This window comes from Chrysochloris asiatica, unplaced genomic scaffold (assembly GCF_000296735.1).
Source record: "Chrysochloris asiatica unplaced genomic scaffold, ChrAsi1.0 scaffold00005, whole genome shotgun sequence".
In the NCBI taxonomy this organism is placed as follows: domain Eukaryota; kingdom Metazoa; phylum Chordata; class Mammalia; order Afrosoricida; family Chrysochloridae; genus Chrysochloris; species Chrysochloris asiatica.
Window position 1 is genome coordinate 5,392,193 of NW_006408523.1, and position 15,656 is coordinate 5,407,848.

Consider the following 15,656-nt stretch of genomic DNA (forward strand, 5'->3'; position numbering starts at 1 on the left):
CATTTCTTCATATGTTTGTTCGCCATCGGCCTTCTTTGGTGAAGTGTCTGTTCATGTCTTCTGCCCATTTTTAAATCGGCTTGTCTTTTTGTCACAGTATTGAAGTGTTGTACAAATCTTAGAGAGTAATCCCTTGTCTGAAATGTCATTGCCGAAGCTTTTCCCCCCCAGTCTGTGGGTTCCCCTTTTACTCTTGGTGAAATCTTTTGGTGCATACGTGCCTAATTTTTAGATGGTCCCAGCCATCTGTTTTGTCAGCTGCTGTTTGTGTGTTTTCATTTATGTTTGGTATTGTACTCATGCCATGTACCAGAGCCCCTAAATTTGCCTCTGTTTTTTCACTGATGATCTTTATGGTTTTAAGTTTAATGTTTATGTCTTTAATCCATGTTGATTCCTTTTTGTACATAGTGTGAGTGAGATATGGGTCTTGTTTTATTCTTTTGCAAATAGATGTCCAGTTTTGCTGGCACTATTTATTGTAGAAACTTCTCTTTACCATTTAATGTGTTTGGGCCCTCTGTCAAAGATCAATGGAACGCAGGTGTATGGATTGGCTTCTGGAGTCTCAGTCTGATTCCATAGGCCTTGGGTTCAAAGCTTTATGGAAGCACATGGCTAGGATCATCAGACCTTTCCTCCCATGGAGTAGCAGAGGGGTTCAAAACCACCAACCTTTCAACTGACATCCAATTGCTTAGCCATTGTACAACCAGGCCTCCTTAGGATTGATTTTAAGTAGCTGAAAATCAATTTTACTAGTTACAGTCTTGCTCATGATGACTCCGTAGTGTCAGAGGAGAACTGGACTCCATGGGGCTTCCAATAGCTGAGTTTTCAATAGATTGCCATGCATTTCTTCCCATGCACCTCTTGTTGTTATTGTTAGGTGCTGTGGAGTTGGTTCTGACTCATAGCGACCCTATGTACAACAGAAAGAAACACTGCCTGGTTCTGTGCCAACCTCACAATCGTTGTCATGCTTGAACCCATTGCTGCTGCCACTGGGCAAATCCATCTCACTGGGGTTCTTCCTCTTTTTTTTCTGACCTTCCACTTTACCAAACACGATGTCCTTCTCCAGTGACTCGTCCCTCCTGATAATATATCCAAAGTATAAGAGATGATGTCTGGCCATCCGGGCTTCCAAGGAGCACTCTGGCTGTACTTTTTCCCACACAGATTTGTTTGTTCTTTTGGCAGTCCATGGCACTTTCAATATTCTCCTCCAATACCATAACTCAAATGCATCAACTCTGCTACAGTCTTCCTTATTCATTGTTCAACATTCACATGCATATGAGGTTATTGAAAATTCCATGACTTGGGGTCAGGTGCACCTTAGTCCTTAAACTGACATACTCCTGAACACTTTAAAGGGGTCCTGTGTAGGAGATTTATGTCTTGTTCAAATACATTGTTTGATTTCTTGACTGCTGCTTCCCATGGGTATTGATGGTTGATCGGGCAAAATGAAGTATTTGACAACTTTAATGTTTCCTCCATTTATCTTCATGTGACTTATTAGTTCATTGGTGAGGGTTTTTGTTTTCTTTACATTGAGGTGCAACCCATACCAAAGGCTATGGTCCTGGATCTTCATCAGAGAGTATTTTAAATCCTTTTCACTTTCAACAAGCATATCACAGTTTGTTAATGAGTCTTCCTCCATTCCTGATGACATGTTCTTCTTCATATAATCTAGCTTTTTGGATTATTTGTTCAGCATACAGATTGAATAAGTACGGTGAAAGAATATAGCCTTGGAGTACATCTTTTCTGATTTTAAACCATTCAGTGTCCCCTTGTTCTGTTTGAGTGACTGCCTCTTGGTCTATGTACAGGTTCCTCATGAGCACAATGAAGTATTCCAGAATACTCGTTCTCCACAATGTTGTCCATAGTTTATCTTGATCCATCATTTGAAAGCCACTGCATTATCAATAAAGCACAAGTAAACATCTTTCTGGTATTCTCTGCTTTCAGCCAAGATCCATCTGACGTCAGCAATTATATCCCTTGTTCCACATCCTTGTCTGATTCCAATTTGAGCTCTGGCAATTCCCTGTCAATGTAACTGATTTTGAATTATCTGTAGCAAAATTTCACTTGTATGTGATATTAGTGATATTGTCTGATGATTTCTGCATTCTGTTGGGTCACCTCTCTTTGGAATGAGCACAAATATGGATCTCTTCCAATCAATTGGCCAGGTAGCTGTCTTCCAAATTTCTTGGCAGAGATGAGTGAGTGCCTCCAGGGTTGCATCAGTTTGTTGAAATATTTCAATTTATATTCCATCAGTTCCCAGAGCCTTGTTCTGTGCCAATGCCTTCAGTGCATCTTGGAATTCTTCCTTAAGTACCATCAGCTCTTGATCATGTGGTACCTCTTTAAATGGTTGAACATCGACCATTACTTTTTGATATAGTAACTCTATATATTCCTTCCATCTTCTTTTGATGCTCTCTGCATCATTCAATATTTTGCCCATAGGATTCATCAATAGTGTAAGTCGAGACTGCAATGTTTTCTTCATTTCCCTCAACTTGAGAAATGCTGAGTGTGTTCTTCCCTTTAGTTTTCTATCTCCAGGCGTTTGCACATTTTGTTATAATATTTGTCTTTATCTTCTCGAGCTACTCTTTGAAATTTTCTTTTCAGCTCATTTACCTCCTCATTTCTTCCATTTGCTTTGGCATCTCTACATTGAAGAGCAAGTTTTAGTGTCTCTTTTGACATCCATTTTGGTCTTTTCCTTCTTTTTTGTCTTCTTAATGACCTTTTGCTTTCTTCCTGTAAGATGTAAATAGTGTCAAGCAACAGAGAGTGTTAACTCCATCACCCATTCCACGTGCAGGATGAAACAAAAACAAAAACAAAAACTCAATGCCGCTGAGTTGATTATGGCTCAGAGCAACCCTATAGGACAGGACAGAACTGCCCCATAGGGTTTCTATGACTGTAATCTTTATGGAAGCAAACTCTCTCATGTTTCTCCTCCAGAGTGGCTGGTGGTTTCAAACTGCTAACCTTTCACTTAGCTTAAATCGCTGATAAGTGAAGTGAATGGACACCTTCCCGGTGAATGAGGTAATTAACTTGTTCGTGACTGTATTGGGTGGTTTGTTGATGAATTGTGTCAGTTCTATCTTGAGTGTGATTCAGTTTGAAAAAGAAATTCAGTGCTTTTTTTGAGGACCTTTTTATTTTAAGTGGTCTGCCTTTCAAGAATGAGATGGGTATTTTTTTCCTCAAAATTATAATATTATACACTATCAGATGCTTTGGGTTTTTAAAAACCTCTGGCCACCTCAAACAATCTCTAAGGGAGTCACAGGCATATTGAAGTATCAAGGAAATCGTAATCCCTCTCAGGATATGAGAGAACATCTGCCTTACTTCTAATCTCATAAACATACATGGGTATCTGGGGATAGAGTTGATGCAACATTTAAGAATGATAAGCAAAATAGAATCACAGTGGTAAGAGACTGTGAACATTTCATGTGGATAACATTGGAACCTTATGTTTAATTCAGTGTTAAAAGTTGACAATTACACATGAAGGAGTCAGGAAATTAATTAAAATGATCACAGTAATATGAATTTAGTCACATCCTGTATTAGTTATGAAATCCATTTAACACCACAAACAACAATGTGTTCAGTTAGCTGATTCAAAGGAAAACAGGAATAAAAACACTTTCATGCTGTATGTATTCTGTTAAGGTGGTCAAGGCTAACGTTGCCTGGGGCGGGGAAGACATTTCTGAATATTCAAATGTAAAGGCATTTCGTCTGAGTGCTGGGCTGCTTTGCTTTGTTGCACAATTTCTGTAATTAGATGGAAAGCAAACTGTGGCGTTTTCTTTCTTGGCCTTATTCCCCCCTAAAAGAGGGGATTGTGTGAAGCTTGAGGTGGATGTAGAGAGCCCAACCACCGGTGCAGTCTTTCTCCCTACTTCTCTGGGGGCCTGATGATCCGTTGTCATGTTGTTGTTGGAGACTATCAAGCTGATTCTGACTCACGTAGCTACCCAATATGTGAGCTTACAACTGCCCCACAGGGTTTTATCCACTGTAATCTCACAGAAGTAGATTGTTAGATCTTCTACCAGGCATCTGCTGTGTGAGTTAGAACCACCAATGTTGTTCTCAGTTGAGCATTTAAGTGTTGCAACATCAGGCTCTGTGGTTGTTGGAATGCAACTTAATCTCGATATGAGATACTGATGATGCATCCCATGTGAGAGCTGGGGCCCCCTGTGGATAGGTATTTTGGGGAAATGTGGCTTGCAGATGACACAACCTTGCTTGCTGGAAACCACAACACTACACTACAGCAAACTGGCAGATGAGTGGTGGGGATGACCAAATCATGAAAAAAATGAAAGAATAGAGCACAACATGAAATAGTTAAAGACTCAAGAGAAAACATCAACCATGAGCTCAAAGAAATAAGATAAACAATGCAAGAAAAAAATGAGAATCTGAAAACAGAGATATTGCAACTCACAGGACAACTGAAATGAGAAACGGAATTAGACTTACTAGCAGGTTTAATCAGGGAGAAGAAAAAAGAATCAGCAAATTGGAGGACATTACAGTTGAGACTATAGATGCTCAAGACCAGTGAGAATAGAGGCGCCAGAAAGCTAAGCACAGCATAGAGAAACCATGGAACAACAACAAGAGACCTTCTTTAAGCATCACGAGACTCCCAGAGGTGATGAGAAAGAGAGAAAGGGACAAAAACAATATTTGAAGAAATAATGACGGAAAAATTTCCCTAATCTACTGAACAACATGAATCCATAAATCCAAGAAGCTCAGTAAGTTTCAGGCATGATAAATCCAAAGAGATATACACTGAGGCACATCACAGTCAGGCTTTTAAAAATTAAAGACAAAGAAAGAGTCTTAAAATCAGTGAGAGAGAAGCAGTTAGTCACAAAGCTTCCCCAGTAAGATTAAGTCCCCCCCAGATACATTGGAAGCCAGAATCAATGGAACGATCTGCTTAAAGTGCTGAAAGAAAAAAGAAAAATCAGCCAAGAATGCTATACTCCAGTGGAACTATCTTTCAAGGATGAGGTGAAAGTAAAGAATTCTCAGACAAATAGAAACTGAGAGTTCATATCCACCAGACCAATTCTAGAAAAAAACTTTAATGGATGTTCTGTAGACAGAAGGGAAAAGATGTTAGAAAGTAATTCAAAGCTATACATAAAAAGGAAAACTCATAGTAGAGGAAAATGCATGGATAAATATGGTGTTGTTGTTATTAAGTGCCATCATGTTGGTTCTGACTCATAGAGACCCCGTATAGGGTTTCTGAGAAGTGACTGGTGGGTTTGAACCACTGACCTCATAGTTGGCAGTCCAGTGTTTATCCTGCAGTGCTACACCAGGACTCCATGGACAAGTATAAGGTCTACTGATGTGCTTGATAATTCTTAAGTTTTGTACTTCATGCTTTTTAATAATAAATATGTAAAAGACAAGGATACAATTATGTTACAGAACACATGAAATGTCAAGAAGTAATTAGTGACAACAACAACAAAAGGGAGGAAGAGGAATGGCATAGACAGAAGTTCTTGTGTGCTGCTGAAGTTATGTTGGTCCCAACTTATCCTAGAATGTTATAAATGCAAGATCTGAAATATAAGATTCACGGCAACCACAAAGAAAATAAATGAAAAAATCCATAAAAAGAAAGGAGACGGGAGCCCAAGAGACTCACTACAATAAACCAACAAAACACAAAAGTAAGAAATACTAAAGGAAAAAGGCAAAGAAGGCTTAAGACACATAAAAAACAAATACAAAATGGCAGAAGCAAGCCACTTACCAGCAATTACAATAGATGTAAATGAACTAAATCCTCAAGTCAAAAGGCAGACAGTAGCAAAATGAATATAAATAGCAACCCAATTATACGCTATTTACAAGAGACACACCTTAAACCCAAGGGCACAAATAGGTTGAATGTAAAAAGATGAAAAAATGTTACATGCTAATAATAACAAAAGAAAAGTGGGGTGGTCATCTTGTTACCAGACAAAGTAGACTTCAAGACAAAATCTGTCAGAGAGATAAAAATGGGCTTTATATTGTGATGAAAAGTCATTAATCAAGAAGATTTAGCGATCAGGAATCTAATACTCACCAACATTAGAGCACCTAAATACTGGTAGAAATGAAGGGAGAAATAGACAACACTACAATAATAATTGGAGTCTTGGTATGGCGCTGTGGGTTAATGCACTGGGCTGCAAAGTCAGTTTGGACCACAAGGTCAGTGGTTCAAGCTCACCAGTCACTCTTTAGAAACCCCATACAGGGTCACTATGGGTTGGGAAACCGAATTGGTGGAACTTAACAACAACAATAACAATAACAGTTAGTGACTTCAAGATACCACTTATAATATCAGACAGAACATCTAGAAAGATGATCATCAAGGAAACAGAGGACTTGACACAATCAAGCTAGACTTACCGAGTATATAAGAAAGTTCATAGCAAAATGTAATTAAAAGATAATGCAACTTTTCCATGAAAAATTTGAAGCACCTCCATATATAGAACATTCTACTCAAAACCACCACAATATTCATTCTACTTCTGTTTACATAGATCCTTCTCCAGGACAGATCACATTTTAAGTCATAAAGCAAGTTTTGATATATTCTGAAAGACTGACATCATGCTGTGTATTTATCTGACCATCGTGGAGTGATGCTAGAAATCAATAGCAGGAAGAAAACAAACAAAGCAACAACAATAAAAACCCAACCTGGAAAATGCACAAAAATATGGAAAACAAATCAACCTGTAAAATAGACAAGCATATGGAAATTAAATAATACACTAAATTACTGATGAATCGAGGAAGACATCAAAAGATAAATCACACATGTTTAGAGTTAAGTGAAGACAAAAGCACAACATGCCCACACTTAAGGGATGCAGCAGAGGCGGTACTCAGAGGGAAACTCCTAGTCATAAATGCCTACAAAAAGGGCAAAAGATCTCCCCAAGGCAATAGCCCCACAACACTCTTCAGACCTGGAACTGATGCCATTCCCAGAGATCACCTTTCAGCCAAATAATACACAGACACAGAAATGAAACACCAGCACCTAAGAGGAACATGTTCCTTTCAGAGATCAATTATATGAAATCAAAGACAACATTTTCCCCAAAGCAAAGATGAGAGGGCAGGAAGGGAAAGAAAATCTGGATAGATGAAGGGAAACAGAGAAACAAAGAAGTGAACTGGGAACAGCGCCCACACACTGTGTGGAATGCAATCAACATTGAAGCAATTTATGTACAAATGATCAAATAGGAAACTAATGTGCTCTGTAAACTTTCAACTAAAGCACAACAAAAATTTCTTGAAAAAAATGAAAGCTTTCTAATTCACAACCTAACTCGATAAACTCCAGGAACTAGAAAGAGAAGAGTAAACCAAGCCTAAACCTACCAGGAGAAAGGAAATAACAAAGACCAGAGCAAAAATAAATAAAATTGGGAACAGAAACACAAAGTGAGAATCAATAAAACCAGAAATTGGCTCTTTGAAAAGACCAAATTGACAAACCTTTAGCTGGACTGACAAAGAAGAGAAACTATTCAAATAACTGAAATGAAAAATGAAAGACGGAACATTACAATGAACCCAATAGAAATGAAAGAATTCTGATAGAATATTAGGAACAACTGTATGGCAACAAACCGGATAACCTAGATACAATGGGCAAATCCTAAGAAGCACACAACCTATCAAAAATGACTCAAGAAGAAATAAAAAGTCTCAACAGAACCACAACAAAAGAAGAGACTGATTTAATCAGTAATTAAAAACATCCCACTAATAACATAAACATCCCAGACCAGATGGCTTCACTGGAGAAATCTACCAAAAATTAGAGAAGAATTAACACCAATACTGTTTAAACTCCTCCAAAATATAGAGAAAGAAGGAATGCTCCCTAATTCATTTTATGAAGCAAACATAACACTGATACCCAAACCAAACAAGACACCACAGGAAAAAGAAACCGCAGGCCAGTCTCTTATGAATATAGATGTAAAAATCCTCAACAAAATACGAGTGACTAGAATCCAACAGCTTATTAGAAGAGTCTTATCGTGACCAAATGAAATTTGTTCCAGAAATGCAGGGATAGTTCAATATTGGAAAATCAATTAATGTAAAACCCCCATCAATAGAATAAAGGGAAAGAAACACATAATCATCTCTATGAATGCAGAAAAAGCATTTGATAAAATCCAGCACCCTTTCTTGATGAATTCCCTAAAGAAGATTGGGATAGAAGAGAAATGTCTCAATATGGTTCAGGGCACATATGAAAAGTCTACATTATACTTAACAGAGAAAGACTGCCAGCTTTTCTCTTGAAGTCAGGAACAAGATGTGTTCCTGCTCTCACCACATCCATTCAATATCATATTAGAAGTCCTAGCCAGAAGACATTTGTTGTTGTTGTTAGGTGCCATCGAGTCGGTACCAACTCATAGTGACCCTGTGCACAAAAGAACAAAACACTGCTTGTTCCTATGCCAGCCTCAGAATCATTATTGTGTTTGAGCCCATTACTGCTGAGCCCGTGCCAGCCCATCTTGTTGTAGGCCAAAGCAATAAGACAAGGAAAAGAAATAAGAAGTATCTAGATTGGAAAAGAAGTAAAGTTATTTCTATTCAAAGAGGATATGATCCTATATTTAGAAAATCTCAAAGAATCTATAAGAAAACTTTCAGAACTAACAGGGGAATTTAGCAAAGTTGTAAGGTACAAGGTCAATAAACAAAAATCAGTAGAGTTTCTATACATCAACAGTGGAAACTCTGAAAAGGAAATTAGGGAAATAATTCGATTTTCAGTAGTATCTGTGAGACTAAAATACCTAGAAATAGATTCAACCAGGCACATGAAGCCTTTATACAGTGAAAACAACGAATAAATGGAAACATGTCCCATGTTCATGGATTGGAAGATATGTTTGTATACATAACATACATACGTATAAGACTTTGACAATTTAACAATGAAAAAGCTAATTTGTTTGGATGAACCCTTGAAACATTTAATTAACTCACCCCTAATGTGATGGATGGAGTCTTAGTGCAGCGCTATAAGATAAGTACTCAACCTCGGTTTGAACTGCAAGGTCGGTGGTTCAAACTCACCAGCCACTCCTTGGAGACCCTATACAGGGTCACTATGAGTTGGAACTGACTCGATGGAACTTAACAACAACAACGATGTGTTGGCTGGAGTCCTGGTGTAGTGCTGTGGGATAAAGCACTAGACCACAAGGTCAGTTTGAACAACAAGGTTGGTGGTTTAAACTCACCAACTGCTCCTTTGAAGCCGTATACAAGGTCGCTATGAGTCAAACTGGACTCAATGGCACTCAACAACAGCAATGTGATGGCTGGAATTGCGGTTGTCTTTACAGAGACAGACCAAATGATTTTGTGGGCCTTATGTGACCCGTGGGCCGGACGTTTCCCACCCCTGCTTTAATAGGTCTGTGGAAGATTCTAAATCGCTCTCCTAACATTACCTAGGAATCTTCTCATCACACATATTTCAAAATATGAGGAGCCTTCAAAAAGTTTGTGGAAACATTCCATTATCTTTCTACTCCATTTTTCCATGAACTTTTTGAAGCCCCTTCATATTGCCAAGGTGAAGATTTTGTAAGAACACAATTTGTTTCAGATCCAACGAGTCATTGCTAAGGAGCTATGTTGTTGTTGTTAAGTACCATGGAGTTGGTTCCGACTCATAGTGAACCTGCACAGGATTTCCGAGGCTGCTCTGGTAGCGTAGTGGTTACGAATCGGGCTGTGAACCATATGGTTAACAGTTCGAAACTACCAGCTGTTCTGTGGGAGAAAGATGAGGGCTTCTGCTCCATAAAGATTTACAGGCTCAGAAACCCTGTACAGGGTCGCTATGAGTCGGAACCAACTCCACGGCACACAGCCGCGCCCAGCCAAATCTTTACAGGAGCAAAAAGCTTCATCTTTCTCCTGTGGAATGACTGGTAGTTTTGAACTGCCGACCTTGAGGTTAGCAGCCTGATTCATAACCACTACACTATAAGAAACACGAAAGGCAGAGATGTATGTTGACAGTTGAATGTGTTCATATTTCGTATCAGTCCGTTGTGGGGATTAAGGAGAGGCTGGGGCAGAGCCCAGAGAGAATGGAAGCTGGACCGAAAGAGGGTTTCTTTCAGTTCTGCATTTATAAGTCAGCAGTCTTGGTGGAGCTCTGGTAGCGCAGTGGTTATGAGTTGGGCTCCTAATCTCAGGGTTAGCAGTTCGAAACAACCAGCTGTTCCTCTGGAGAAAGATGAAGCTTTCTGCTCCCTTAAAGATTTACTTCCAGTCTGTCACCTGAGGCATTTTGCATTGGGATGGATTCAACAACACCAGACAATAGTCATGGCACATTTTCTCAGTTTCCAGCTTGGTAAAATAGGAGTGGTATTAGCTCCAATTGTATGGGGCTTTGTTGTTTTGTTAAGTGGCGTTGAGTTGGTTCAAACTCATAGCGATTCTATATAGGGCTTCTGAGGAGCGGCTGGTGAGTTCGAACCGCTGATCTTGCAGTTCAAACCAACCTTGTGGTCCAGCGCTTATGCTTATTCTACAGTGCCACACTAAATAGAATAATGGAATCCTGGTGACACAATGGCTAAGGGTTCGTCTGCTAATTGAAGGGTCAGTGGTTCACACCTACCAGGTGCTTTTTGGGAGAAAGGCGTGGCAGTGGGCTTCCCTAAAATCACGGGGGTGGAGGGGCAGTTCTACTCTGTTCTGTAGGGTTGCTACTGGTGGTCATGTTGTCCTGTGGAGTTGGTTCCGAATCATAGTGACCCTGCATAGGGCTTCTGAGGCTGTAAATCTTTACTGGAGCAGAAAACCTCATCTTTCTCCTGAGGGACGGCTGGTAGTTTCGAACTGCTGACCATGAGATTTGCAGGCTGACTCATAACCACTATGCTACCAGAGCTCCTTGTAGGGTTGTTAGGAATTAGAATGAGTTCAATATTGGTAGTGGGATTGGTTTGGGTTTTGGTGCTTATGAGAGTAAAGGTCAGCAAATGCCTCTGCATTGTGCCTTGGGCTGGGCTTTATGTTATCATTTTTAAATTATTAGAGAAATATTCATTGATGTAAATAAAAGCTGGAGTGTGAGCACTCAACAGGGGAGGTTACACCTGAGACCCGGGAGCTCTGGGGTAGCATGAGGAGGGCTGTTTTCAGAAGCACTGGGTTCATAGAGGTGACCAAGGATTTTCTGGGGTTGCTGAAGTACAATCCCCCGGGTTTCCAGTTCTTTTTTGTCTTTTGTGAGTCAGAACTGATTTGATATCAACAGGTTTGGTTCAAATAGGGTGATGGTAGCACAGTTCTGGGTAACAGCTGTTAGCTGTTATTACTATTACTAGGGTGGGCTTCCTCTCCGGGTGGGTCTGTCCAGTGCTCCGGTTAGGATTATTCCATTCTCTCTTGGAAAAGTTGGGTTTTAGGACTTTGTTTTTGGGATTAGATATGTGGTCACCTAACTTCACAAGCATTTTCTTAAAATTCAGAGTGGAATCAGGTAAACTCAGCTGTCTTTTCTCTGGTTCATCCTCCTCCTTCTGGAATGGGGCAGGTAATCCAGTCTCACAACTGGGTAGCTTCTGGCCAAAGATAGAAGATCATCTGACGTCAGTGGCAAAGGACAGCCATTTCTTTTCAATAGAAATGCAATTCTATTTATTGTGTGGACTGGTTCAGGACACCTGGTTATCTCTTGGGTTCCCAAGCAGGAGATCCTATGACTGAAACAACTCAAAAAAGAGGTCAAGGCAAGCCGAGCAACAAGGGCTCTCTAGGAAGATATTTGTGTACCTGTCTGAGGAGAGGAGTCCTGGTAGCGCTGTGGGGTTAGGCATTGGACTGCTAGCCTCAAGGCTGGCAGTTCAAACCCACCTGTCACTACGTGGAAGATGAGGTCATCTACTCCTGTCAAGAATGACAGTCTTGGGGACCCTAACGGGCAGTTCAGCTTTACCCTGTGAGTGCTGCTATGATCAGAGCTGACGCATTGGCAGTGGGTTTTGTTGATTTGGTTTGTCTTAGGAGTCCCTGGGCAGTCAAAGAGTTTTGAGCTTACACACGAAAAGTAGCAGTTCAAGCCCACCCAGAGGCATCTTCAAAGAAAGGTCTGGTGATTGGCTCCTCAACCGTCACAGCCAGAGTCCTACTCTGACGCATACAAGGGCGTCTTGAGTTGAAATCTTCTCGGAGGCAGCTGGTTTTGGTACCTGATTTGGATCTTGAGACAGCACTGTCTGTGTAGGAAGAGGGCTAAGAGACTACTCCAGCCACTTGCTATTTTTAACCCATCTGAAACGGACAACCAGGAGATTCTTGAATCCCCGTTTCTGGTAGTTTAATTACAAGGCATTTGTTTATTGAACCTTTATCAACTAATGGGGCCACGCATTGCTATGTAACTCATTTTAACCCCTAAATGAAGAAACCTAACTGGGCATCAGACATTTTCTCAAATGCTTTCTTTCTTTTTCTTTTTTTATGGCTAGGTCTAGGGTAGACCTAGGGCTTCGTTTGATGTTATGCTTATGTTTTGGACTAGGGTTAGGGTAGGGGTAAGGATAGGTCTAGAGCTAGGATTAAGGTTTGGTCTAGTTTTAGGGTTACAGTGAGTTTTATTTTTACTTTTTGTTTTCTTGAAATCTACTTGATTTCCTCTTTATCTGGAGTTCTGTAACTACATGATTCTCTCTTTTCACTTTATTTTTTGGTCATTGTTCTTGTAAACTGATATCTCTGGTTTCCTATGTTCACTCTTGTAGGTTTGTTTTAACTTTGAATATTTCTCTATCTGGGTTGAGTTCTGGGTGATATTGTCTTGTATGTTAGTCCCAGGTTGTTGTCTCCTGTTTTTGGTTCGCTATCCAAAGAACTCCTTTAAGCAATTTTTTTTTTTTTTTTTTGGTAAGGTTGGTCTGATTTTTGCAAATTCTTTTAATTTCTGTTGTTTGGAAATGTTCTAATTTTACCATCATATTTGATGGACAATTTTGCTAGGTATATGCTGAAATGGAATCCTGGTGTGGTGCTTTAGAATAAACACTAGACTGCTAACCAGAAAGCTGGCAGTTCAAGTCCACCAGCTTCTCCTCAAATACCTTATACAGGGTCACTATGGATCGGAACCGACTTGACGGCACTTAACGCCAATGCTGAGAAGCTTTCTTAAAATCAACTTTGTTGTTAAGTGTTGCTGAGTCGGTTCCGACTCATAGTGACCCTGTCTAGGCTTTCTAAGGAGCGACTGGTGAGTTTGAACCGCCGACCTTGTGGTTCAAACCAACCTTGCTTTATTGAGGTATAATTTACTTACAGCAAAAGGGCACCCGTTTTGAGTGGAGAGACTGGCTAAGTTTCTGTTGTGATTTTGTTTTGGTGGTTGATCTGTGACTTGGCAAGGCGCCCTTGGGTTGTAATGGTTGAGCAGTTGACTGAAAAGTTGGCGATTTGAACCACCCGCCGTTTCAGGGGGAGAAGGATGAGGCTGTCTGCTTCTGTAAAGACGATGGCCTAGGAAGTCCCGTGGGGCTGTTCCACTGCATTAGGATGTTACGTGTGGGAATCCACTTGAGTGCAGTGTTACTTGAGACACTGCCTGCACTCCTTCGTGTGGTCTTAATGGAAGCCAGGCCGGTTTCTTCCAGTTTGAACCTCCAGCAGAGCACCAACCATTTGAGCTGCCCGGAAACCTTTGGTCTGGCAGGTCTTGACACATGCAACTCTTACCAAAACCTAGAAGAAAACATTCTTATTATCTCTGCTCCATCATAATCATTCATCCCAGCCCTGGTTCTAGGCCACTATTGGTCTGCTTTCTGCCACTATAATTATATTGATGTTTTCTGGGTTTTTTTTGTCAACAGATTTGGGCAAGTTACCTGGGCACCTCAGTGCACTACTTAGTAAAATGGGAATAGAAGTGTTAGTTTCAATCTTTCATGCTCTTTTCTGTCTGCTTGCTTTCGCTCAGCATGATGGTCTTGAGATTCATCTGTGTTGTCAGTGCCAGGAGTGTGTCCCCTTGTACGAGTGAGTAATTCCATTAAGTCCCAGGCTGTTAGCTGAAAGGTTAGTGCTTTGAACCTACTTTGCATCTGGAGTCTTGGCGTGGCACCGTAGGATAAGCACTGGACTTCTAGCCACAGGGTCCGGGCTCCTGGGTGATACAGTTCAAACCTGCCTTCTGCTCCTTGGAAACCCTATAGAGTTCCTATGACTCAGAACTGACTTGACAGTACTTAACAACCACAATAACAGCATCTCCTTAACCTATCCACTGCCATTGAGTTGATACTGACTCATAGCGACCCTAGATGGGGTGTCTGAGGTTGTACATCTTTACGGGAACAGACATCCTATCTTTCTCCCTCGGAGAAGCTGGTGGCTATGAATTGCCGGCTTTGCAGCTAGCAGTCCTATCTTATCCTACAGCACTGTACAGGCTAGCTGAACATGAGTTCTGACTGGATGGCCCTAAACAACAACAGCAGTTCCGCGGAAGAAAGACCTGGTAATCTATTCCTGCCGAGTTCCCAAGACGATAAATCTTCATGGTGGTAGATTGCTAAGTCTTTCTCCCTTGGAGTGACTGGTGTGTTTGAACTTTGAACCTTTCAGTTTGTAGCCAAGCTCTTTAACTATGGTGCCACCTGTGTTCTTTGCATGGAATTTATTCAGTTGAATTTGAAGTTACAGCCAATTCACTCTCTCTCAGTTTCCTTATCAATACAATGGCTGAAGGTTCATACCCATTTGGTTCAATTCAATTAGAAAACTCAGGCTCTTTGTGAAAGAAAAGGCCATCTGATAGGGGCTGGGGAAGGAGACAGCTACTTACCCTTCAACCAGGCAGATTTGATTTTGTCTGAGACTATCCATGGGACACCTGGGTGGTACAGTTTGCCCTTGGCTACTCATTGAAAGGTTGGTGTTTCAAATCTACCCAGCAACTCCATGGAAGAAAGGTCTGGTGATCTGATTCTGTAAACATTACAGTCAGGAAAATGCTATGGAGCACAGTTCTTCTCTGTAGCACATGGGGCCACCATGGGTCAGAATTGACTCGACTTAGCAGGTTTTCTGTCGGAGAAGATTTACTGTGACAACTAGAACAGACCGTGGTCTCATCTCTTAGTTCAGACCCCTTATCTTTTACGTCAGCATCCGTCTGCTGCTCTTTAGTTGGCTGGAGTTGAACTGTTTTGCAGCCGTCCTGAGCTCTATCTGATCTGTATTTCTTAGCTAAAAGTTCCATCTAGCACTCAACCCCTCCTCCAAAACCAAGAGAATTCTGTGCCTGGTGTCATTGGCCTGTGTGTCCCCCTCAACCCCCAACAGTTGTCTGAGGGCAGTGTAGGGTCAGTGGTAGACTCCTCACGTTCCATGTAGGAGACCCAGGTTTGCTTTCTGGACAGTACCTCATGCTCAGCTACCCCCACCTGCCAGTGCCTGCACTGCATTCATGATACTAGGGTGCTAAACAGCTTTCAGTAGTGTTT